General features: G+C 43.2%; 1 protein-coding gene and 2 pseudogenes across 7 annotated transcripts in view; 1 reads left to right on the plus strand and 2 right to left on the minus strand.

Moving 5' to 3' along the window:
- Nucleotides 1-25,161, minus strand: part of TAB3 (TGF-beta activated kinase 1 (MAP3K7) binding protein 3) — an 89,091-nt gene that overhangs the window by 35,755 nt on the left and 28,175 nt on the right. For 6 of the 7 annotated variants that reach the window (XR_003966829.1, XR_003966828.1, XM_030306422.2 and 3 more), the window contains exons 2-4: nucleotides 22,743-22,853; nucleotides 17,220-17,296; nucleotides 16,848-16,976 (exon numbers count right to left, since the gene is read on the minus strand). The gene's annotated coding sequence lies outside the window, so the exon portion shown is untranslated. Of the gene's footprint in view, nucleotides 1-12,186; nucleotides 12,288-16,847; nucleotides 16,977-17,219; nucleotides 17,297-22,742; nucleotides 22,854-25,161 lie in introns of all 7 variants that reach the window. The other variant, XM_030306423.1, reaches the window with a different exon arrangement.
- LOC115507902 lies at nucleotides 18,858-20,574 on the minus strand (annotated as a pseudogene).
- LOC115506740 lies at nucleotides 21,726-24,187 on the plus strand (annotated as a pseudogene).

The following is a 25,161-nucleotide window of genomic DNA, read 5'->3' on the forward strand; positions in this document are numbered from 1 at the left end:
TGACTAAGCCACCCAGGCGCCCCTCAAACATACTTTCTAATGACAATGATATGGAACTAGAAATCAGTAACAACAGCAACAACAAAAATTAGAGAAACATGACCATACAGAAGCTAAAAAAATATGCTAATAATCAATGCATCAACAAGGACATGAAAGAGGAAATTTAAAAATACCTAGAGACTGATGAAAATGAAAACACAACAGTTCAAAATCCTTGTGACGCAGCAAAAGCACTTCTTCTAAGAGGGAAGTTCATAGTGAAACAGGCCTACCTCAACGAACAAGAAAAATCTCTACACCTAAAGGAACTAGAAAAAATAAGAACAAAGCCCAGAGTTACTAGAAGGTAAACACAGTAAGAAACAGAGCGGAAATAAAGGAAGTAGAGGCTAAAACTCAATAGGAAAGAATCAGTAAAACCAAGAGCTGGTTTTTTGAAAAGAAAAAAACAAAACCGAAAGACATTTAGCCAGACTCATTAAAAAAAAAAAAAAAGGACACAAGTACATAAAATGAGAAATCAAAGAGGAGAAATAACAGACACCACAAAAATACAAAGGCTTGTAAGAAACTACTACCATAAATGATATGCCAAGAAACAGGACATCCCAGAAGAAATGGATAAATTCCCCAAACAAAAAAGCTTCCAAGAATGGATCAGGAAGAATAGAACATTTGAACAGAGTGATTACTAGTAACAAAACTAAATCAATAATCAAAAAACTCTCCCAAAACAAAAGTCCACCACCATATGGCTACACAGGTAAATTCTATCAAACATTTAAAGACTGAATACCTATATGTTAACTACTTGGACTTAAATAAAATTTAAAAAAAAATAGATAATTGAAAACAAAAAACTTAATACCTAACCTCAAAGTATGCAAAAAAAAAAAAAAAGAAGGAAAACTTCCACATTCATTCTATGAAATAAGCATTAATGTGATATCAAAACCAGATGAAGACACTATAATAAAATTACAGGGGCGCCTGGGTGGCTCAGTCAGTGAAGCGTCCAACCTTGGCTCAGGTCATGATCTCACGGTTCTTGAGTTCGAGCCCGGCATTGGGCACTGCCCTGACAGTGCAGAGTCTGCTTGAGCTACTCTCTCTCCTTCTCTCTCTGCCCCTGTCCCGCTCGCTCGCGTTCTCACTCGCTCTGTCTCTCTCTCTCTCTCACACACACACACATACACACACACTAAATAAATAAGCTTGAAAAAAAAGGAAAAGAAGGGGCACCGGGGTGGCTCAGTTGGTTAAGCGTCCTACTTCAGCTCGGGTCATGATCTCGCGGTTCATGAGGTTGAGCCCCACGTTGCACTCTGTGCTGAGAGCTCAAGAGCCTGGAGCCGCTTTGGATTCTGTGTCTCCTTTTCCCTCTCTGCCCCTTCCCAGCTTGTGCTCTCTTTCTCTCTCTCAGAAATAATAAATGAATCAACTGTATTAAAAAAAAAAAATTAGGGGCGCCTGGGTGGCTCAGTCGGTTGAACGTCCGACTTCAGCTCAGGTCACGATCTCACGTTCGTGAGTTCGAGCCCCGCGTCGGGCTCTGGGCTGATGGCTCGGAGCCTGGAGCCTGCTTCCAATTCTGTGTCTCCCTCTCTCTCTGACCCTCCCCCATTCATGCTCTGTCTCTCTCTGTCTCAAAAATAAATAAACATTAAAAAAAAAAAAATTAAGGGGCGCCTGAGTGGCTCAGTTGGTTGAACAACTGACTTTGGCTCAGGTCATGATCTCATGTTTGTGGGTTCGAGCCCTGTGTCGGGCTCTGTGCTGATAACTCAGAGCCGGGGGTCTGCCTCAGATTCTTTGTCTCCCTCTCTCTCTGCCCCTCCTCTGCTCACATTAGGTCTCCCTCTCTCTCTTTATACGAATATAAAAAATTCTTTTAAATTAAAATTTAAAAAAGAAAATTACAGAGCAGTATCCCTGATAAATATAGACACAGAACTCAACAAAATATGCGCAAACCAAATTCTACACATTGAAAAAGTCATTTACCACAATCAACGGGGGTCTATTCCAGGGATGTGAGGATGGTTCAAGATCCAACAACAAATGAACGTGACACACATTAACAGAATGAAAGATAAAAAGTATATGATCATCCTATGGGGCGCCTGGGTGGCTCAGTTGGTTAAGCACCTGACTTCAGCTCAGGTCATCATCTCACAGTCCATGAGTTCAAGCCCCACGTCGGGCTCTGTGCTGACAGCTCAGCCTGGAGCCTGCTTCGGATTCTGTGTCTCCCTCTCTCTGCCCTTCCCCTGATTGCACTCTGTCTCTCTCTCTCAAAAATAAATAAACGTTAAAAAAAAAAAAAAAGTATATGATCATCCTAATAGCTGCAGAAAAAAATAGATGACAAAATTCAATAGACACTCATGATAAAAACTCTCAACAAAGTGGGCTCAGAGGGAGCATAACTCAACATAATAAAGGCCATCTATGAAAAACCCACAGCTAACAGCACACTCGATGGTGAAAAAGTGAGAGTTTTTCCACGAAGATCAAGAACAAGACAAGGATGTCCACTCTCACCACTTATACTCAACACAGACTGGAAGTCGTGGTTGCAGCAATTAGACAGTACAAATAAGAAGCATCCAAAGGGGTAAGGAAGAAATAAAACTGTCACTATTCACAGATGACATGACGCCATATAGAAAAAATGCACACTGGGGCGCCTGGGTGGCTCAGTCGGTTGAGCGTCTGACTTCGGCTCAGGTCATGATCCCGCGGTCCGTGAGTTCGAGCCCCGCGTCGGGCTCTGTGCTGACAGCTCAGAGCCTGGAGCCTGTTTCAGATTCTGTGTCTCCCTCCCTCTCTCTGACCCTCCCCCGTTCATGCTCTGTCTCTCTCTGTCTCAAAAATAAATAAACGTTAAAAAAAAAAATTAAAAAAAAAAACGCACACAGGCCACCAAAAAATTATTAGAATAAATGAATTCAGTCACGTTACAGGATATAAAATATACAGAAATCTGTTGCACTTTAATATACTAATAAAAAACCAGAGAAAGAAAAGCCCATTTACAAGTGCCTCAAAAAAGAAGGAAATACCTAGAAATAAACTTAACCAAGGAGATGAAAGACCTGTAACTCGGAAAACTGTAAGACATTAATGAAATAAAATGAAGATGATGCCAACGAATGGAAAGATAACACCATGCTCATGAAGTTATACAATGAATACTGTTAAAATGTCCACACTACCCCAAGCAATCTACAGGCTCACTGCAAACTCTATCAAAATACCCACAGCAAGGCACCCGGCTGGCTCACTCTTAAGCATCTGACTTTGGCTCAGGTCACGATCTCACAGTTTATGGGAGCTTGTGCCCCACTTCATGTGAGCTCGAGCCCCACTTCGGGTAAAGACAGGAACCGTGCTTCGAGTGAGACCCGCTTCTCTCTCTCTCTCCCCCGCCTCGCGGGATTCTCTCCCTCTCTGCCCTTCTCACTTGTGCTGTCTCTAAAATAACAACAATAAATACACAAATACCCACAACATTTTTCACACAACTAAACAAATAATCCTAAACTTTGTATGGAACCACGAAAGGCTCATGAGAAAGAAGAACAAAGCTGGAGCTATCACAATCGCAGATTTCAAGCTATACTACAAAGGTCTAGTAATCAAAACAGTACGGTACTGGCACAAAAACAGACACAGAGATCAATGAAACAGATTAATCTACAATAAAGGAAGCAAGCATATACCATGGGGAAAAAGTCTCTTCAATAAACAGTGCTAAAAAAACAAAACTGGAGAACTACAAGCATAAGAATGAAACTGGACCACTTTCTTACATCACATACAAAAATAAACTCAAAATAGATTAAAGACCTCAATGTGAGAGCTGAAAGTATAAAACTTCTAAAAGAAAACATAGGCAGTTATGCCTTATACTTTGGCCTTAGCAACACTTTTCTTGATATGTCTCCTTAGACAAGAGAAACAAAAGAGAAAATGAACTATGGGGACCACATCAAAGTAAAAAGACTGTACACAGCAAAATAAACCATCAACAAAACAAAGACAACCCACTGAAGGGGAAAAAATATTTGCCAATGATGTATCTCGTAAGGGGCTAATATCTAAAATATATAAAGAACTCATACAACACCAAAACAAACAAACAAACAAACCCAAACATTCTGATTAAGACACGGGCAGAGGACCCGAATAGGCATTTTTGCAGAGACATATGAATGGCCAACCGACACGTGGAAAGACGCTCAACATCAATGGTCGTCAGGAAAATGCAAATCAAAATCGGAATGAATTATCACCTCACTCTAGTCAAATGTCTAATATCAAAAAGGCAAATAAGTATTGGCAAGGGCGCGGAGAAAAAGAAGCCCTCGTACACTACTGATGAGAATGTAAATTGGTGCGGCCACTCTGGAAAACACTATGGAGATTCCTCAAAAAACTCAAAATATAAATACCATACAATCCAGTGATTCCACTGCTGGGTATTTACCTGAAGAAAATGAAAACTCTGATTTGAAAAGTTATATGCACCCCTATTCTTAGTGCAGCATTATCTACAATAGCCAAGGTACAGAAACAACCCAAGTGTCCACTGACAGCTGAACGCTCAAGAACATGTGGTGTATGTACACAGTGGAATATGACTCAGCCATAAAAAAAATAGTAAAATCTCGTCATTTACAACAACACGGACTGAGAAGGCATTATGCTAAGTGAAATAAACCATTCTGAGAAAGACCTATACCATATGATTTCACTTACATGTGGAATTAAAAAAACCCAAAACAAATGAATAAGCAAGCAAGAAAACAGAAACAGACACCGAAACACAACAGAACAAACTGGTAGCTGCCAGAGGGGGAAGGGGATGGGCAAAACACATGAAGGGGATTAAGAGGTACCAACATCCCGTTATAAAATAACTAAGTCAGGGCAGCTTGGGTGGCTCAGTCGGTTACGCGTCCAACTCTTCTTCATTTTGGCTCAGGTCATGATCTCAGGGTTTCTGGGACTGAGCCCCATGGTGGACTCTGTGATAACAGCGTGGGACCTGCTTGGGATTCTCTCTCCCTCTCTGTCTGCCCCTCCCGTGCTCACGTGCATGTGCTCTCTCATTCTTTCTCTCACAATAAACAAACTTAAAAAATAAATAAAGTAAGTAAGCCACGGGGATAAAAAGTCCAGCATAGGAAATACAGTCGGTAATACTGCAGTAACGTTGTATCACGACAAATGGTAGCTACACTTATCGCAGTAAACACTCCTAATGTATGTAATTGTTCTATCACTGTTGTACACCTGAAACTAATGTGACATGGTAAGTCTTCAGTGAAAGAAAATGTTTTGTTTTGTTTTTTAATTTTTTTTTTTTCAACGTTTATTTATTTTTGGGACAGAGAGAGACAGAGCATGAACGGGGGAGGGGCAGAGAGAGAGGGAGACACAGAATCGGAAACGGGCTCCAGGCTCTGAGCCATCAGCCCAGAGCCTGATGCGGGGCTCGAACTCACGGACCGCGAGATCGTGACCTGGCTGAAGTCGGACGCTTAACCGACTGCGCCACCCAGGCGCCCCAAAGAAAATGTTTTTAAAGAAGTGAATGAATCTTTGAAAAACAAATGAAGAAATACAAATGTTTAAGGCAACTACTCAATTACTTTTGCTCGTTTATAACCAAGTAGATACCCGAAACACAACCATCCTGTAATCTCAAACTTGATGTTAATTACAGGCAGGGTATTTCATTTTGCTTGCAATCTGTCGGCTTCTACTGGACACCTAGCTTGCTCTCTTCTTCCTTCCAAGCCAAGGCTGTCAAAAGTTATGTACGTTCTTTTTGTCTACAAAGTGGCCACAAAGCCCCTATGTATCAGACTCTGCCTAGCCACAGGTAAAAAAAAGAGTTATTAGTTACTGTTTTAATAACTCCCAGCCACCACATGGAAGAGGTCTAATTAACAGGAAGAAATACTGACAAGTTGGGGATTATAATAGGTACCCAGATGGGCTTTCTGTCGACCCTGTACTCTTTTGCTCCCTGCAATTCATTCCTTAGTCTGCTTTTATCTAGCTCTTATCACTGTTCCACTGATATGCCATCATCTCCCTGATGCTAAATCCAGAAGATACACTTTCTGGTCCCTATGCACCCTTGACCTCTGTAGCATCTGACAGTACTGATTGCTGCTTCTTTTTTTTAAGCCTCTGTGACAATATCCTAGCCTGGTTTCTTTCCACCTCTTTTGTCCCATTAAGGTTCCTAGGTTTTTGCCCTAAGCTGCTTCCTCTTTTCATTCTACATTCTTTTTTTTTTTTTTTTTAAGTTTATTTATTTTGGGAGAGAAAGAGAGAGAACACGAGCACAAGCGGGGGGGGGGCAGAGAGAAGGAGAAACAGAATGCCAAACAGGCTCCGTGCCATCAACGCAGAGCCCAAAGAGGGGCTCGAACCCACAAACTGTGAGATCATGAGCTGAGCAGAGACAAAGAGTCACACATTTAACCGACTAAGCCACCCAGACGCCCCTACATCCTTTTAAACAGCGATCACATCTACTAGTAAGCTTTCAATAACATTTAAAGGCTGATCATTTCCAAACTGGGATCTTGAACATCATGCTCTCTCCAAGACTCCAGACGCATACAGCCAAGTGCCTACTCCAGAGCACCATCTGGATACGCCCAAAGATAATTGTCAATATGTTCAAAAAGGAAACCCTCACCACAACCCTTCCTCAAATGCTCTCTGTTCTGTCCATGAACGTCACCACCATGGAGTCAGTTAACGATACTAGAAACCCGACTGCGATCCCTGACTTCCCATTCTTGTACGACCAACTAGAGTGTGAAATGAAGCGGTCAGGCTTTCTACCCCAGTTCTGCAATTTGTTAGTCTCTACGAAATATACTCAACTCGTATGCCTTGGAAACTTCACCTATAAAATGGAAAGAACGGTAGAGCTGTCATCAAATTCCTACGTCAAACATTAATAAGTCAGAAGGCATTTGGGGCGCCTGGGTGGCGCAGTCGGTTAAGCGTCCGACTTCAGCCAGGTCACGATCTCGCGCTCCGTGAGTTCGAGCCCCGCGTCGGGCTCTGGGCTGATGGCTCAGAGCCTGGAGCCTGTTTCCGATTCTGTGTCTCCCTCTCTCTCTGCCCCTCCCCTGTTCATGCTCTGTCTCTTTCTGTCTCGAAAATAAATAAACGTTGGGAAAAAAAAAAAAAAAAGAAGGCATTAGTTACTATTATTCAAGGCATTTCTGAATGTTGTGGTCATCGGCATTACAGCTGCAACTTCCTGCTGTGCCCTCACCTGTGATCTTGCCTTCGTCCCTCCACATCATGGCCAGAATATTGGTTTTACAAGATGCCACACTGAGCATGTCGCCTCCACTCTGCGTCCCAACAGAGCAGAGCCGGGTGTGATCCTGTGCCACCTTCTCTTCAGGCATCAGACTATGATCATCCACCTGCCGTAGATGTTTTCGTATCGTCCTCCCCCTACCACACACACGCACGGTTTCTCGGAGCCACAATGATCCTGTCCATATTGGTACTGATGGTGCTCCTTCTAAGGAGGCTTCTACGGACAACCTCCTCCCGAGTCCTGCTGCCAGGCCTCTCCTCCCCTCCGCTGTGCTAGAGGACCCTCCATTATGCTGCCACAGCAGGTTGGGCTTATCTTCACGGACGCACCAAACACATTATACTGAAGCTGCCTGTGTATCTAAAGGACTCTCATATAAAACTGTAGCTCTACCTGGAACGTGTTGTTATGCCACAGTGGGGAAGTACTCAGAAAATGATGGGAGCTTGTCATAAGGACCTGGGAGCCAGCTTGAAGAGGCACCCATTGGCCAAACCTGTGACAATCGGAGTACCCAAATAATTAAGGACAGTAATGAATTACAGGCCTGTAGAAAAGAGAAACCCATGAGTCGCTATCAGTATTAAATACACACACACATAAGTGGAGAAGGGAGGGCTTTTGTTTACAGTAGAATCCAACTGGTAAACACGCAAGGAGTGGTAAGACCTAAAAAATCATTTTGCAGACAACACACTAGAGACCGCTTTAAGCAAAAATCATCAATGGATGCTACATCTTGGAGGAAATTTGGATGAAGAGTAGGATGCATGAATGATCTTAAAATATCTCCCCAAAGACCTGCTTATTAGTTTCAAGGGGTAAAAATTATGTGGTAGACAAATCAAACAATGTCATGCCTGGGTGGTCAAAATTAACATCAATGAGGGAAAGACAGACAGTGGGCACTTCCAGATGTGACACCCTGAGAAAACAGAGTAATATGGTTTCTATGCTATACTATTTCCGTCGGGAATGCAGAACCTGAAACTAGTTATGAGGAAATGGACAAACACAGAATGACAAATGTTCTATTATTTAAAAAAAAAAAAAAAAAAAAAAAGAGGGGTGGGGACAGGGTGAGGATGTCATCTGAAAAATTTCAATGTCATAAAAGAAAAAGGCAAGACAAGTATCACAGATTAAAGGAGACAGAGTACATGACAACTAGATCTAATAACTGATCCTACACTGGATCCCATATGAGGTGGGGAAAGTGTTAGAAAACAATCTGTTGACAAAATTGAAATGGAGATGACAGATGATGAGTTTTAGGAATTAGGCAATGAAATATTTAGGGGTAAAGGGCATGACAACTTACTCTCAAACGATTCAGGAAGAATCCATACACTATGTATGTGTACACGCATGCATGTACACAAACACACACGCACAGAGAGAGGGAACAAATAAAGCAAACAGAGACGAATGTTAATGATAGGTGAATATGGACAAAGGATATAAAGTCTTCTTTGCTTAATTTTTATTCTTGCAACCGCTGTACTTTTGGAATCATTTCCAAATAAAAAGTCAAAACAAAACAGAACAGACAGAAAGTCTGTAGTTGTATTCAGGGGCTGTGCCTTGTTCGCCCACGCACTCCCACAGCCTGACGGAGTACTTGCTCAAATGTCTGTTAAATAATGAAGAGTCACTCTTACTGTATGTAGCAAACCAATCTACACATAGAGATGACTCTTGCCCCCTACCTCCTGCACACACCCCCAATAAAATACTGGGGCCTCAGGGACCACTGATGTAGAACAATCTGTCAATGCTTAGGAAAAAGGAAAAATAGGTTAAGTCACTCCATCAGTGGGTATTTCTAGCTTTTCACTTTTAAAATATCCCAAATTTGAAATGCTAAGCTATTCCCCCAGATTAACAACCTAGGCTTAATTTAAAATAAACATTTCAAAGTCCTGGGTGTTAATTCAAACCTGTTTGAATTATCTACCATTGTGATCAAGACAAACATAATTTGCCTTTTTCACAGTAAAATAATCTGTAATTTGCACTAGCCACAGGAGTCCTAACTAGATGAGTTAACTCTGCCCAATCACTGAGGCTGTAAGACAGCAGTGTCTAATAAAAATATAATGCAAGTTAAGTGTTCTAGTAGCCATGTGAAGGAAAACAAACAGGTGACATTTTAATAGATCTTATTAAACCAGATACACCAGAAATAGTACCGTTTTTACATATGATCAATATAAAAATCACTGATGAGCTATTTTATTTCTCTCAAACTAAGCCCTTGAACTCCAGTGTGTATTTTATACTAACAGCATATCACAGTTCGGAACGGCCACATTTCAAGGGCTCAGCAGTTACCGCCAGTTACCGGCGGCTACCTTACTAGACAGCACACCTCTAAGGCTTTGCGATTTTCATTCGATTAAAAGACTAACACGGAAGCGCCTGTGGGGCTCAGTCGGCTAAGCATCTGACTTTTGATTTCACCTCAGGTCACGATCCCAGGGTCATGGGATCGAGCCCCGTGTGGGGCTCTGCAATGAGCATGGAAGCTGCTGAAGATTCTCCCCCCACCGCACCCCCACCCCACCCCCAGCCTCTCTCTCCCTCTGCCCCTCCCCCTGCTCATGTTCTCTTTCTAAAATAAATAAATAAAAGGCTACCAGGTACAACTCTTTGATTCTAGATTTCAGTAGCTCCTCTGACGGTAGACAATCAATTAGGGACAGGGCCTGGCAGAGACTAGGTGTTCAATGAGTCTCTGTAAGGTCAAATAGAAAAGAAAAATAGAATTCACTGAATTTAAAGGTAGGAATGACTTTAGTAATCAGATCCGCTTTGATTTACAGAGATAATGACAACTTTCCCACAGGAAATGATACTTCGATACTCGAGGGGCTAACCACATTCAGAACACTTGATGGCTACTTAACTGTCATCGCTAAAGAGCTTTCTTTTGAAGCACCCAAAAGCTTAACTCAAGCTGTCCCAGTGGCTCCAAAAACCAGTTTTGCTCACTTCTCAACCCTAATTTCAAGGGTTTAAAATGTAAGGATAATACAGTTGACTTTTTGTGAAAAAGAAGCCAAGGGTCCCCCAAAACAAAGAGGCTCCGGGTGGGAAGGGCTTGGGTTCGCTCCGCTTCTCGTCTCTGGAGCCGCCGTCGCCCCCCCCCCCGGCTCCGTCCGCCTTTAGAACCTCAGGCGCTACGGAAGCCAAAGTTCCCGTTCATTTCACCGCTACTGCTGTCAGACACCAAAGACGGAACCCGTGTGCCCTAAAAGGCAGATCTGATGATCTGGAGTCTACAAGTAAGAAAACAAACTCAAAGGACGGGCCTATGGCAGAATCACGACTCAAATCCAAGCCTGCCTTCTCCAAAGGCTGTGTCCTCCCCAGGGGCAGGTATCAAGGACACTGCCAGCAGGGTGAGGATGAGCGCCTTTGACCGGAAAACAAAAAACAAGAAACCCCACCAGCTTATCAACCAATTAGGTGGTTATAGGTGTGGGGGGTAGGACTGGGAGGGGAGGAAAGAATCCTGATATAAATAAGCTGTTTGGGACACACGAGAAGCAGAGCTAAAAGGAAAAAACTGGCCCTTTTTTAAAGGTTACAATTACTGTACTCGCCTTGGAAAAAAACACTGAAAGGCATCTTTCAAATCAAAGCCAACAACTTACATACCCACAAAGACGGCTACCACCGGAAAAGATGATTAACAGTAGATCTGCTTTTCACAAAGATGAGCCTAAACTGGTAAAAACGTCTGCGCTTAAAGGGATTATGTACATAATCTGAACAGTGGACAGCACTCTGCCCTATACAAACACTCATTCACAGTTAGTAAGCACTGACTGACACGGATCATCATTAAGCGTTCCACAATATACAGCACTCTCAAACTTAATAATTTCCTGATAATTAGAAAATATTACAAGACTTCTTTAAAAAAAAAAAAACAATTTCCTTTCTGCTCACTGGGAGGCTAAAACAGATAGTTTACCAACAGAAAATATTCTAGCCAGTAAGAGGAGCCTCTTTTCCTAAAAAACAAAGTGAAGCACTACACTACATTTTTGCATTTCGTCCCACAGAACGCAACTAAAATGAAACACTGCCATATAGCATATTATAGATTTCAATATGACGCTCATCAAAACACACCATCTATTCTTGTCCATATATTATCAACATGTGCAACGACCATGCAAAATACATACGGACTTTGTTTCTTAACAACACTTTAATGGGCTGCTACTCTTTATACAATTCGAAAGTGGTGAGTGATGATCTGAAACCAACCAGAGGACTCCGGCAGTATGTGAACTGTACTGGCTAGGCTAGGCTGTGACCTAACTCCTGGGACACCCTTGAAACCCCACCACCACCCACTAAAGCACAGATGGCCACAGCTGTGGACTGTGGAACTGTGTAGGCGGTAACCCTAGATCAAAAAAGAAACACTGGAGGCATAACCCCACGATCGTCCCAGGGTTCCAAAGCCAGATAAACCAAGAGGTTCTGCAACGGGAAGCCTTTCTTGTCTGTCGGCTTTGCCGGGACTCCCAATTTCTGAGGGCAGGGTGGAGGTGGGGTCGGGGGCTGGGCTCTGACGCTATGCTTAGCAGTGGAATCACTCTGAGGTTTCCTTCAGCGGGGAGGCTACCCTGCCCCCTGCATTCAGGAACGTCGGCACCAAGGCGCAGTGGGTTCTGTTCCTCCAAAAGCAGCTACTGGGATTTCTCCCAACAGAATTATTCCTCCCGGCGGGAAAGCTCCCCCAGAGCTCTGCTCTGATGCTGCCGTTTTCCACACTCTAGAAAATGAGCTCTCACCTAGTGCTTTGTGTCCACAGCCTTCTCTGAGATCAGCAAGTACGCAGGGTAGTGCGGTTCCAGGTCTGAGTGTTTACTTCTGCCACATTTTAGCTCACTTCCTAAAATAATTATAGCAGAGGTTACAAACCAATGGTCTGTAGGCCAATCCAGCCCGCTGATCTGCCTGGTCTGACCTCAGAAGTGTTAAAGAAAAAAAGCAAAAAAAAAAAAAAAAGTTGAGTCGTATTTTTTAAAAAAGATGTTTTATTTCTTTAAGTAATCTCTACATTCAACATGGGGCTCAAACCCACAACCCCGAGATCAAGAGTGTCATGTTCCACCGACCGAGCCAGCCAGGTGCCCCAAACACACTTTCACATAGAGAAATTTTACATAACAATCTGGCTATCCAGCTTTCCTCAGAAAAAATGAGAAGCTGGAACAGTATCAAGTGGCTAAAAGTGCAGCATGGAAGAGACACATACTTTCCAGCCTGCCTACTCTGCACGCTCCCTAGGGCGTCCCCAAGTCAGAGGCCCGACTTTGCTGTTACCCGCAATGTGTTCCATAAAAGGTGCAAAGCCAGTACTGTGGAAGTCCAAGCCTACTGTGTCTCAACAGTAGGCTGCTGATACAGTAATGTGGGGCACAAGAATTCTTCATCGTGCAAGCCTATCTGGGGTATCATAAGGTGGTTAGCATCCTGGCCCCTCTTGCGAAATTGCCAGAAACACCCCAGGCTTCTTTAGAAAGGCAAAAGCATCTCAGGCTGACACCTACTGCTAGCATGTTAAGTTTGGTGACATGACAACTTCGGAGGATTGAAGAAAAGTTAGCCTGGTCTTGGGAGGACTCATAAGTAAAGGCATCATTCATTTTTCTGATTAGTCTGGCCCAGCTAATAACCAGTGAACAAAAATACGTATACTAGTATAAGACTTTGGAACTTTCATCCATTTCTTGCTGCTTCGGAGGTTTTGGCTTTAGATGATACTTACTGAGCCCTATGTATGTACCAGGCACTGTGCTAAGTGCTTTGTCTCATTTAATCCCCCTTATCCCACGGGAGAGGCCATGATATCACCCACAAATTTGAAAACGAGGAAATATGAGGTTCAGAGAGGGTAAATAATTTGCCTGTAGTCACATAGTTAATAAGCAGCAAAGCTAGGATACAAACTTAAACATCATTTTCCTTCCACCTCAAGTCAATTAGGACTTAAAATTTCCTTTATTTCCGGGTACGTGGTTAAGACAATGATGTCAAAACTCTGATGATGTCAAAACGCTTTTTTTTTTAGTTTTTTAAAATGTTTTTATTGCTTTTTGAGACAGAGAGAGACAGAGCATAAGCAGGGGAGGGGCAGAGAGAGGGGGAGACACAGAATCTGAAGCAGGCTCCAGGCTCTGAGCTGTCAGCGCAGAGCCCGACGCGGGGCTTGAACTCAAGGAGTGTGAGATCATGACCTCAGCTGAAGTCCGACGCTCAACCGACTGAGCCACCCAGGCGACCCTGATGATGTCAAAACTCTTAAAGACAGTTTGTTTGTTTGTTTATTTATTTTTAACATGTGTTTATTTTTGAGAGACAGAGCGAGACAGAGCATGAGTAGGGGAGGGGCGGGGGGGGGGGGCAGACACAGAATCCAAAGCAGGCTCCAGGCTCTGAGCTGTCAGCACAGAGCCCAACGCAGGGCTCGAACTACAGACTGCAAGATCATGACCGGAGCCGGTCAGCCGCTTAACCAACTGAGCCACCCAGGCGCCCCAAGACAGTTTAAAGTTCAAACCAAAACCTGATTATAAAGTAGAAGAGTTTTTTCAGATGAACATAAGGGAAGGAAGACAAAAATAATATAAAAACAGGGAGGGGGACAAAACAGAAAAGACTCATAAATATGGAGAACAAACTGAGGGTTCCTGGAGGGGTTGTGGGAGGGGGGGATGGGTTAAATGGGTAAGGGGCACGAAGGAATCTCCTCCTGAAATTATTGTTACACTATATGCTAACTAATTTGGATGTAAGTTTTAAAAAATTAAAAATAAAATGAAAAAAATAAAATAGAAGAGTTTTCTGTAGTAGATAAATTCTTTGAGGTAAACAGCAACAAGAAGTGGCCTGAACAGTGAAACATAACAAAGCATCTTTTACTGGTACAGGTAAGGGTTCCAATTTCAGGACTTTTCATGCATGTATGTAAAGGTGTAACCAATTAACAAGGGAGGGACAGGAACATGATAGTTGGTATTTCCCCTACATGAGGCCTTCCAAATAACTTATATGATAATCGTGTCACAGGATTCTGATTATAGGGAAAAACGTTTTGAAATAGTCACATTTTCACTGCATCTATCTCATATTCTATTCTCAAAAAATATATGATGGATCAATATAATATTCATATTAAAAGAATCAAGAGCATTTTCATGTTAAATATAGTCCCCCAGATGCAAAAAGAAGCAGATTCCCTTTTAACTGAACTTAACACCTCCTCGCAAGTGAACATCTGTTTGCCAGCTGTCCCCTATACAGGATCTATCATACATGTCACTCCTGCCTTCCCCCACCAGCCTCCTCAACAAAAATACCAACGAAGGTACTTGGGATCTCCTCCCAATTCTGAGTCTGGTAACCAAAGAGTAGGGTATAATTATTTGTTTTTTTAAGTAAGCTATACGCCCAACATGGGGCCTGAACTCATGATCCCAAAATCAAGAACCGCACTCTCCACCAACTAAGACAGCCAAGTGCCCCAAAGAAGTAGGATATTAAAAACTAAAATGAAATGATGTTACGCAGTGGTATATGAAAAAAGAAATGAGAAAGCCTTGATTCTTATTAGAAATATTTTGTTCGTTTAGGAATACTGAGTTGGTTATAGGAAAAAAAAAACAGTATCTAGGTTAGAAAAATCAGAGATTTCCTTCATAAAATGACTTTAAAAATATCTCAAGAACATTCTGGAAAAGACAAAACTACAGAGTCAGTAAAAAGATCAGTGAATGCCAGAGGTCTGTGGGGAGGAAGGGTTCACAAGCGAAGCAGAGACAATTTTAAGGGTGGTGAAATTATTCTGTATAATACTCTAATGGTAGATACATGACATTTATGCACTTGTCAAAACCCACAGAACCTGATAACACAAAGAGTGAACCTTAAAGCATGCAAATTTTAAAACAGGTCAAGGGATCCCAGGAAGGAACAGAGACCATATGATGTAACCTAATTGTATTACAAATGTATGAAACAATATCACTGCAGGTGGTAGAGGGGGAAGGTGCTGACCTAAATAGCGTTGGAAATGAGTGGCACCTCTAAGAGTAAAGTCAAGGCAAGAGGAACTGTACATAAGCACTGTACTCTAGTTGATAAAGTTGTTTCTTATGGGGGTAGAGGTTAACAAAACTGATATACATCTATACACGTATACTAGGAGAGAACAATTAAGAACATGGATGGTGAACGTGGGGAGCCAGGTCTTACTGTTAGAAGTGGGAGGTCACAGACAAGCAACAGGAGAAGACTAGTATGATCCATGTAGTAATGGATTAAGTTGGAGACATCAGTAGCAACTCATGTTTAGCTTAACAGCTTAATACTAACACAGATATATAAAAACAGACATAAAGAAACGTTTATAGACATGCATAAATATATAGTCTATACATGGGATTTCAGCTAGCAGAGTCCAGAAGCACCAACACCCTGAAAAGGCAATGAGCACATCTAGTACTCAGATCTTTATTTTTTTTTAATGTTTATTTGTTCTTTCAGAGAGAGAGACAGAGAGCACGTGCGAGCTAGCGGGGGAGGGGCAGAGAGGGAGAGACAATCCGAAGCAGCCTCCAGGCTCCGAGCTGTCAGCACAGAGCCCGATGTGGGGCTCGAACTCACACACCATGAGATCATGACCTGAGCTGAAGTCAGTCACTCAACCAACTGAGCCACCCAGGCGCCCCATCAGATCTCGATTTCTAATAGCATTCTCTAATAAAAGGAACCAGGGCTTTGTGGAGAAATGGCTGATTCTAGGACTGGAAGGGAGATACACAGGATAAGCCCGGAGTATGTTATAATGGTAGAAACTTATGAAGTGCTCAAAAGACACAACCCCTCCCCCCCCATCACCGTGGAGGCATGTTAAAGTGACACAGGGACCATCCAAAAGAGTTCATCAATGGCCAAAGCTAGAAAAAGTTAAACAACAAAATAAAGTAGTAATGGATTATGATCCAAAGTATAAAATAATTATCCATGAACCCATACTGATATAAATAAGTGACTAAATGAACAACTAAATGGGGGAGAGGGGACAATCTTCCATGCAGAAGACTTCCCAATAATTTACGTAGAACACCCTCAGGAGATGGACCATAACTTCCCACTCAAGCGGGGACCACACGGTGACTTCGTTCCAAACAACACAGTGCGGGAAAGAATTTAAAAAAAAGAAAGAAAAGTAACACTACAGTGGAGAACCCTGACATAAACCTTAGCCAGGTGACCAAAGTGAACATGAACAGTGACAAATCATGTTGAAGCAGACACTCCTGATGTGCTAAGAATAGAAGAATGGCACTTTACCTCTGTGGTCTTCCTCCCCCAAACCCACAACACCAATCTAAATAATGAGAAGAACAGGAGACAAATCCTGACTAAAAGATATTCTACAAAATACCTGATCGGTTCTCTTCAAAACTGACAAGGTCATCAAAACAGTGAAAGTCTGAGAAACTGTCACAGCAAGGGGAGCCTAAGGAGACATGGTGACCACACGTGATGTGGTGTCCCGGGGGGGGGGGGAACCCTAAAACAGAAAAAACACATTAGATAAAAACCAGAGAAATCTGAATAAACTGTGGAGTTAATAACAATGTTTCAATATTGGTTAATTAACTGTAATAGATGTACCGTTGCTAATGTAATCTATTCATTAATTAGAAGAAACCGGGTGCTGAGTAGACAGGAACTCTGTGGATTACCGTCTCCGTTTTTCTGTAAAATTAAAACTGTACAAAACGAAAAATCTACTTAATTAAACAAAATTTACCTGAAGATGATTTATAAGCTCTGGCACGGCAGTCTTATTCACATCTCCAGCTCGAAAAGCACCTTCTTTTCAGTAGTCTGTAAAGGTGACGAAACGAGGAGATAGTTATCCTTGTGCTGACTTCCCAACTCAGTATGGAAAAACGACAGAACCCCACAGACTTCTGGGGCCTTAAGGTGACAGCAGACGGGATGCCAGACCACACTCTGAAGCCAGGTGGTTCTCTCCCAAGTATCCTCACAGGCTGAATCACTGTCCTTTTTGTCAGGTCACAAATCTCTCCCACATTAATTCTACGTTATTCCAAGAGAGCAGCAGTTCAGGAACACAAGAAAATAATCCACCACTTGTTTTCTTAAGGCTTTTGTAGCACGCCTGGTTGTGACTTACCATCCTGACCCCCCATTCATCACAGAAGATAGGAGGAAGCCCAGACCTCACAAGCTATGTATGAAACTTTAAACTGTATGGTCAAAATAGTAAATACCTTCATAAAATATGTGGACTACAGGGGCGCCTGAGTGGCTCAGTCGGTTGAGCGTCCAACTCTTGATCTCAGCTCAGGTCACGATCTCACAGTTTTTGAGTTTGAGTCCCGGGTCAGGCTCTGAGCTGACAGTGCAGAGCCTGCTTCAAATTCTCTCTCCCTCCCTCCCCACCTTCCTCTGCTCTCTCTCCCTCACCACAAATAAACTTTAAACAATTTTTTTTAATGTGGACTAAAATAGAAACTATTTCTGTTCCCCAAAGGGCAACTTATACAAAGAAGAGTAACCTTACAGGCTTCTTTTGACAGATGAGCATTCTCTCTCCCCATCATTCAGAAACTACAGTAGTCCCCTCTGACACATGGTTTCATTTCCTGTGGTTTCAGTTACCCATGGTCAACTGCAGTCCAGAAGCAGATGATTCACCTTCCAACTTACCATGAGAAGGTCAACAGCAGCCTAACACTATGTCACAACGTCTACGCCTTTCATCTCACCATAGCTCATCACGTAGGCATTTAATCATCTCACATCATCACAAAAATAGGGATGAATACAATCAAATATTTTAAGATGCCACATTCACATAACTTTTATTATGGTACATTGTCATAAATGTTCTCATTTATTATAACTAATCTCTTCCTGTGTCTACTTCATAAACTTTATCATAGATATGTACAGAAAAAACCATAATTTACATAGAGTTCGGTACTATCCATGGTTTCAAGCATCCATTGGGGGACTTGGAACATGCTCCCTGTGGATAAAAGGGGGGCTACTGTATCTTCATCCCAGTAAACCTGATAATCCAACGTTAACTTTACCATTTGGGGGTAAACACTGGGTTCTATAAGAGGTATCATGGATACAAGTCTCTACTTAATCTCCTGACTGAACCTCATTTTATGACCACAGGAGAGCTAAAATAACACACCCTGTTTATACTGTATATTTTTACAACTTAACCATATTCTTCTGGGGCACCTGGGTGGCTCAGTGGGTTAAGTATCCGACTTCAGCTCAGGTCATGATCTCATGGTTCGTGGGTTCGAGCCCCATGTCGGGCTCTGTGCTGACAGCTCAGAGCCTGAAGCCTGCCTCGGATTCTGTGTCTCCCTCTCTCTCTGCCCCTCACCCACTCGTGCTCTGTCTCTCAAAAAAAAAAAAAAAATTAATGTAACCACATTTTTCTTGTTTTTTAATTTCTCAATTCCTTTATCTTAAACATTACCCCAAAAATGAACTTCAAGTAGGAGCAGAAATCCCAGGCATCTACATGAATGCTGCTTCTTCCATATGTAATGGCTTTTTCAAACCTGATAGAACACAAAATCCACCCCACATTCACGTGAACTTTCTCAACCTTAATCACCATAGCTCTCTCCCCTTCCTAAATGCCCAACAAGTTGAGTGTGCATCACCCCTATCTGCACCTGAAATAACGTGTGTTAACTTTTCATCGTCCTCTAGGGTTCAGCACTGTAAACCTTGAGAAGAAAAATCAAACATGCTCTTTTAGTTACAGTGCCTTATGCACACTAAATAGTGTAAATGATTAAATACAGGATTTTAAATTAATTGGAAATCTAATTTGCTCTGGTTGAGGTGTTTTAAATTTTTTGTTTTCGGTTTTTTAAACAAAGAGGTCTTTATTTGTAAAAAGCCAAAGGGCTCCTGGTCGATAGGACAGGCCAGCTTCTCAGGGCTTGGGGGCATTTGGGCAGATGTGCTTGGGGTAGGGGATGCCCTGTGAGCGTCTGTGTCACCCAGGGCTGCCCTGGAGACAGGTGGCACTGACTCAAAGACAGGGTAAGCTGGCGGGGGGCAGGGGGGTTGTTCAGGCTTTAGCAATTCTGGAACAGGATCCTCCTTGGTCAGCAATGGGAGTGCAAGGGTGCCGCCTGCAGTTAGGTCCCCAGGATCTGTCTCTTGGCACAGCCATGGGGGCTGAGCATGCTCTGGGGCCGCTTCAAGTGGTGGGGCAGGAGCCACGGGGAGGCTGGGCTGGTGGGTGCCCCATGGGCTAGACTCAGTGCCCTTTTGCAGGGAGGTCTCCGAATGGAAACTGTGGTTACTGTTTTCATCACTGAGACCCAGCAGGATGAGGGGGCCACCCTAAGGGACTAGCGCCCCTACCCCGCCACTCCAGGGCTCAGAATCTCTCTGTCCCCACCACCTGCCCTCTGTCGCTCCCCCTCCTGGAGATCCACCACTGGCACCCAACTTGAAGATACAAAGGGAAGTGTGGCCTACAGTTGACCCAGCACTCCTCCCATCTCCAGACTTTCTCTACGGTCACCATCACCTTCGTGAGGTCATCCTTGGCCCAGCTCCAGGTCTTAGCCTGCAGGGTCCCACCAGCCATGCTGGTGGGGCTGGAGCAGAGACCGAGGCCACAGCTGGGCCGCCTCCCGTCCCACGGGCTTGGGCTCAGGGCCAGAGCCAGGTGCCACTCTCTCGGCCCGCCGGCCCTCCCTCCAAGGTCTTTAGTCTCAAATAACATTATTTAAAAAGAGAGACAGGACAAGTGACTAGTAACACATGCCAGAGGCAGATCATCTCCACATTTTGTAACTTAAACAGATTACTTAGCACACTTTTTCAAAAGGTAGGTTGTGGCCTATTAGTGAAACGTATAATACATTCATTGGGTGATGGTAAGTATGAAAGAAAAAAAAAGTCACAGAAAATAGCAGAGTGCTTGATACACAGTAATGGTAAATCTGGATTCAAAAGTCTCGTATGAGGTGTAGGTATGTATTATTAGATCATGATTAAAATGTGTTGTGTTGTTTTCCTCCCCCCCACCCCCACTGTGGGTTGTTATGAGAAATACTTAGAACATGGTGAGGTATTCTAGGCTACGTAAAAAAAACAACAAACATTTACTACCTTTCTATTTTACTTTTACCTCAACAGATGACGATTTTCTTAATGTTTTAAAGGTTTATTTTGAGAGCACATGCACACACCAGCGGGGTAGAGCAGAGAGGGAGAGAGAGAAGAGATGGCAGCAACTCGGCGTGGAGTTGAGACACGTGTGCATATGAAAGCTGAAACAACTCTTGATGTTACTAATTTCTGTGTGACTTTGTCTTTCTCAAATGCAGCCTCAATGGGTTCTGTGTGGCTCCCTCACGTACTACTGGAGGGTTCCTGCCTCCTAAAAAGATTTTTAAAAGGTGAGCCCGGGCGGCTCAGTCGGTTACGCATCCGACTCTTGATCTCAGCTCGGGTTCATGGGATTGAGCCCCTTCTTGGCCCTGTGTTGACAGAGGCGAGCCTGCTCGGGATGCATTCTCTTTCTCTTTCTCTCTCCCCCTCCCACCCCCAGCCCCTTCCCTGCAAGAGCACGCACACACTCTCTCTCAAAATCAATAAATAAACATTAAAAAAAAAAGATTAAAAAAAGTAATCAGTTTCCTGGGGCACCTGGGTGGTAAGTCGGTTGAGTGTCCGAATTCGGCTCAGGTCATGATCTAGCCCTTCCCGAGTGTGAGCCCTGAGTCAGGCTCTGTGCTGACAGCTCGAAGCCTGGAACCTATTTCAGATTCTGTGATTCCTTTGCACTTTCTGCCCCTCCCCCACTCGTGCTATCTCTCTCTCTCAAAAATAAACAAACATTAAAAAAAAAAAAAAAAAAAAAAAAGTAACCCGTTCCCTAAACCCAGAAATTCAAGATCACAAACCGTGGGAACTTCATACTGGAAGGGTATGAAAGATGAACAAAAATATCGTTTATAATCATTTCTTTAACAATGTCAAACCTGATGATCCTCCCGAATCCATTGTTCATTCATTTAACAAGATCTGGGCAGTCAGGTTAGAGGTACAAAAGACCGATGCCCTCAAAGAAACACAGTGACAGTTATAGGAGAGGGGTTAAGTCATATAAAGAAACAAGGTAAGACAAGGAAAAAGCTTCATGGAAGAGATGACATTTAAACTAGGTTGCAAAGAATAGGATTTTTTTGAAATAAAAACAATAGAAATATAAAGTTGGAAGGAACTCTAGATGTCGCGTAACCCAGTGGTTCCCAACTGGGGATGCTTTTGCCCCAAAAGGCACATTTGGAAATGTGCGGAGACAATTTAAGTTGTCATCCTGGGGAGGGACGCTTCTGGCATTTTGTAGGCAGAAGCCAAGGATACTGCTCACCATCCTACAGGCCACAGACAGCCCCCGACAACAAATTACCTGGCCTCAAACGTCAATAGTGCCAAAGGTGAGAAACCCTGAATCCAGCCTCAGTATAATGTCCTTGTTTTACAGAAGATGACTGAAAGCTGCAGGGATTTTAAAAACTTGCTAAAAAGCTAAAATCACACAACCGGCCTCACAACATCTTGGCCGGCGTTTAATTCACACACACAGCCACACACGTTATTATACTAGGAAAGAGATGTTTTGTAAGAGTGGCAAAGTTTCTGTCATGTGGAAAAACTAGGTGGAAATCAAAGCTGATATTATTATTCAGTCTTTCTTAAAACAGATCTACCAGTGGCTCAAAGAACTACAAAACCATATAAAAAATTATACCCGTACATGTTCATTATAGGAGATTTATCACCTCCACAACTGTGTGATTGAGCATGGACCGAAAAGAACAATTACCACAAAAGCTAGGCAGGTGGAAGATGGGCATGTGCACACAGCACACTCAATTACTCCGCAGGGCAGGTCTTTGAAACTCCACCGGCTCCAGCCACAGTCACCGAGGGTCTGGGACCTGGGTGGGATTTGCCCCTTTAGTTCAAAACCATATGCTAAGTTACCCTTCCCTTTGCTGATGAGCTTTCTAGTAACAAATTACATGTATAAAGACCTTCTCGGGGGCCTGATTTAGGGCCCAAATCCAAACACATCAAGTTTCCCGGCCATCTTTTATTTTTCCATCCTTGCTCTTCCATGCCCAAAGCGGTGAGAGGGAGGGCATGGGGTAAATACATGTTAACAGCAGTACAGATTAGATTTCGGAATGGTTTTTGGCCCTAGTAACTACCGAAATGAAGATACATATACACTCCTTACCTCTCATTTTTCGATTGCTGAAACTTCAACTAAGATGGCTTGTCCAGTTTGACACACAACAATTCACGGTGAAACGCCTGAGAAAAGGCTGCAGACACTACCCTGAAAAAACTGAAGACCAAAGAGGTTTCAATTATAAAATGTTTAAAGACAGCCTGAGCAAATGATAGTAGATAAATCAAAGGTCACGAAACAGAAAGCAGTGTTTGTACTCCTTTACTGCCTGAAATTTCAGGGAATACGTTTACATTCAATCAATACCAACAGAAAGTTCACCTGACTGCATCAGCCACCCTGCCCCTCTTCCCACTAAGTCACGTCTAGTGCCTAAGGGAGAGCCAGCAACAGCAGGGAGGACAGCCACGGCTCCTCTGAGGTTTCCGTCTTCACAGAAAGCTAGCGAGGCTGGGGGACGCCTGGGGAGCTCAGGCACTTAAGCGGCTGGCTCTTGGTTACAATTCAGGTCATGATCTCACAGTTAATGATTTCGAGCCCTGCATCAGGCCCTGTGCTGACAGCGAGGAGTCTGCTTGGGATTCTCTCTCATTCTCTCTCTCTCTCTCTCTCTCTCTCCTTCTCCCTCTCTCACTCAAAACAAATAACCTTAAATTTAAAAAATTTAAAATTTTTTTAAAAAGCAAGCAACAGGAACTTTACTTGCATCCCCGGCAAACTATCGGGGGTCCCTGCAGCTCCCCATTTATACTAGTCATTAAAATGTAATGAGTTTCAGGCTCTTTAAGAGCCAGAGGTCTTAAAATTTAAATGACTCCATACTGAATCTAATTTACTCTCCGGTAAAGTAAGGGCATTTTTTAAATTTCCAAAGCCTCAAAGGAGCACCACACCCACACTGCAAAGCCCAACAGCAAAGGGGGTATATGGCTTTTTGTCACCTGCTCTATCTTCTCAATAGAATTCAAAATGCTCTGAAGACTGGGAGGCCCTTTCCATAACCCAACTCACAAAATCACACATCATTCAAAAATACAGAAAAAAAAGTATTTGATCATAAGCCTCAGTGAAATAATAAATAGTCTTAGATACAGAGGAAACAATACATACCAATCAATAATTACTTTAAATGTAAATGGACTAAAGCTCCAATAAAAAGATACAGGGTGGGTATCTACTAACAGTATGCTAGACTCACAGGGGCTGAACAAAGTGCCGGGGTACAAGCCCCCACAGAGCCAGTGTAACCTGGCCTTGGACGACCTGACGCCGGCCTACATGAACCTGTTCGGCATTATCTTCAGCACGTGCAGCCTCGTGCCCAAGGTGCAGTGGTACGCCTGGGTCACCGTCTTCTGCCCGTTCATCGGCGTGGCCAACGCCTAGAGCTCTGAGGACAGTGCACGGATGATGAGCAGCCATGCTGTCCCATCTCTGCCACGGTGATGTCCTATCTGCAGAACCCTCAGCCCATGACGCTCTCCCGGTGATGTCAGCAAAGGACTACTCTAGCCACCTTCCCCCAGGCCCGGCCCCCTGGCTGCTCAGCTTGCTACGTCACCTGCTGTCCTGGGTTTCCCTGAATGAGAAAGTCTCAGGGTCCACACCTGCATGGAGGGAACCTGACCCTTTCCCTGGGGTTCCACTTCAGCTGGGCAAAGAATACCCTAGGCCTACCGTTCCTGCCTACCTTCCCCAACCTGCCTGCCAGTGAGGGAGATGCTATCCATGTTTCTTAAGTGCATCCACTTGTGGTTTTTTTGTTGTTGAAAACAGTGAATGATCAAGTTCTGTATTCTGGCAAAAGAAAAAAAAAAGATATAGGGTAACTTGAATAAAAAAAAAAAAACAACAAGACCAGAAGCACCTGAGCGGCTTAGTCAGCTGCACCTCCGACTTCAGCTCAGGCCATGATCTCACATTTCATGAGTTTAAGCTCCACATCAGGCTCTCTGCTGTCAGTGCAGAGCTCCCTTTGGATCCTCTGTCCCCGGCTCTCTCTGCCCCTCCCCCCACTCATTGTCTCTCTCTCTCTCTCTCTCTCTCTCTCTCTCTCTCTCTCTCTCTCCCTCTCTCGCTCTCTCTCTCAAAAATAAATAAAACGTGTTTAAAAAATAAAGCAAAGAACAAGACCATCCACATATGGTCTTACAAGAGACTAACTTCAGAACTAAAGGCACATGCAGAATAAAAGTGAAAGAATGGAAAAGCATCTATCATACAAATAGAAGTGAAAAGAAGAGCCAGGGTAGCAATACCTATACCAGACAAAACAGATTTTAAAACAAAGACTGTAGCAAAAGACAAAGAAAGACACTACATAAAGATAAAGGGAACAATACAAGATGATATAACAATTGTACATATCTATGCACCCAACACAGAAACACCAAAATATGTAAACCAATTATTAACAGACACAAAAGTAGAAACTAACAGTAATACAATAACAGTGGGGGAGTTT

This window comes from Lynx canadensis, chromosome X (genome assembly GCF_007474595.2).
Source record: "Lynx canadensis isolate LIC74 chromosome X, mLynCan4.pri.v2, whole genome shotgun sequence".
NCBI lineage: Eukaryota > Metazoa > Chordata > Mammalia > Carnivora > Felidae > Lynx > Lynx canadensis.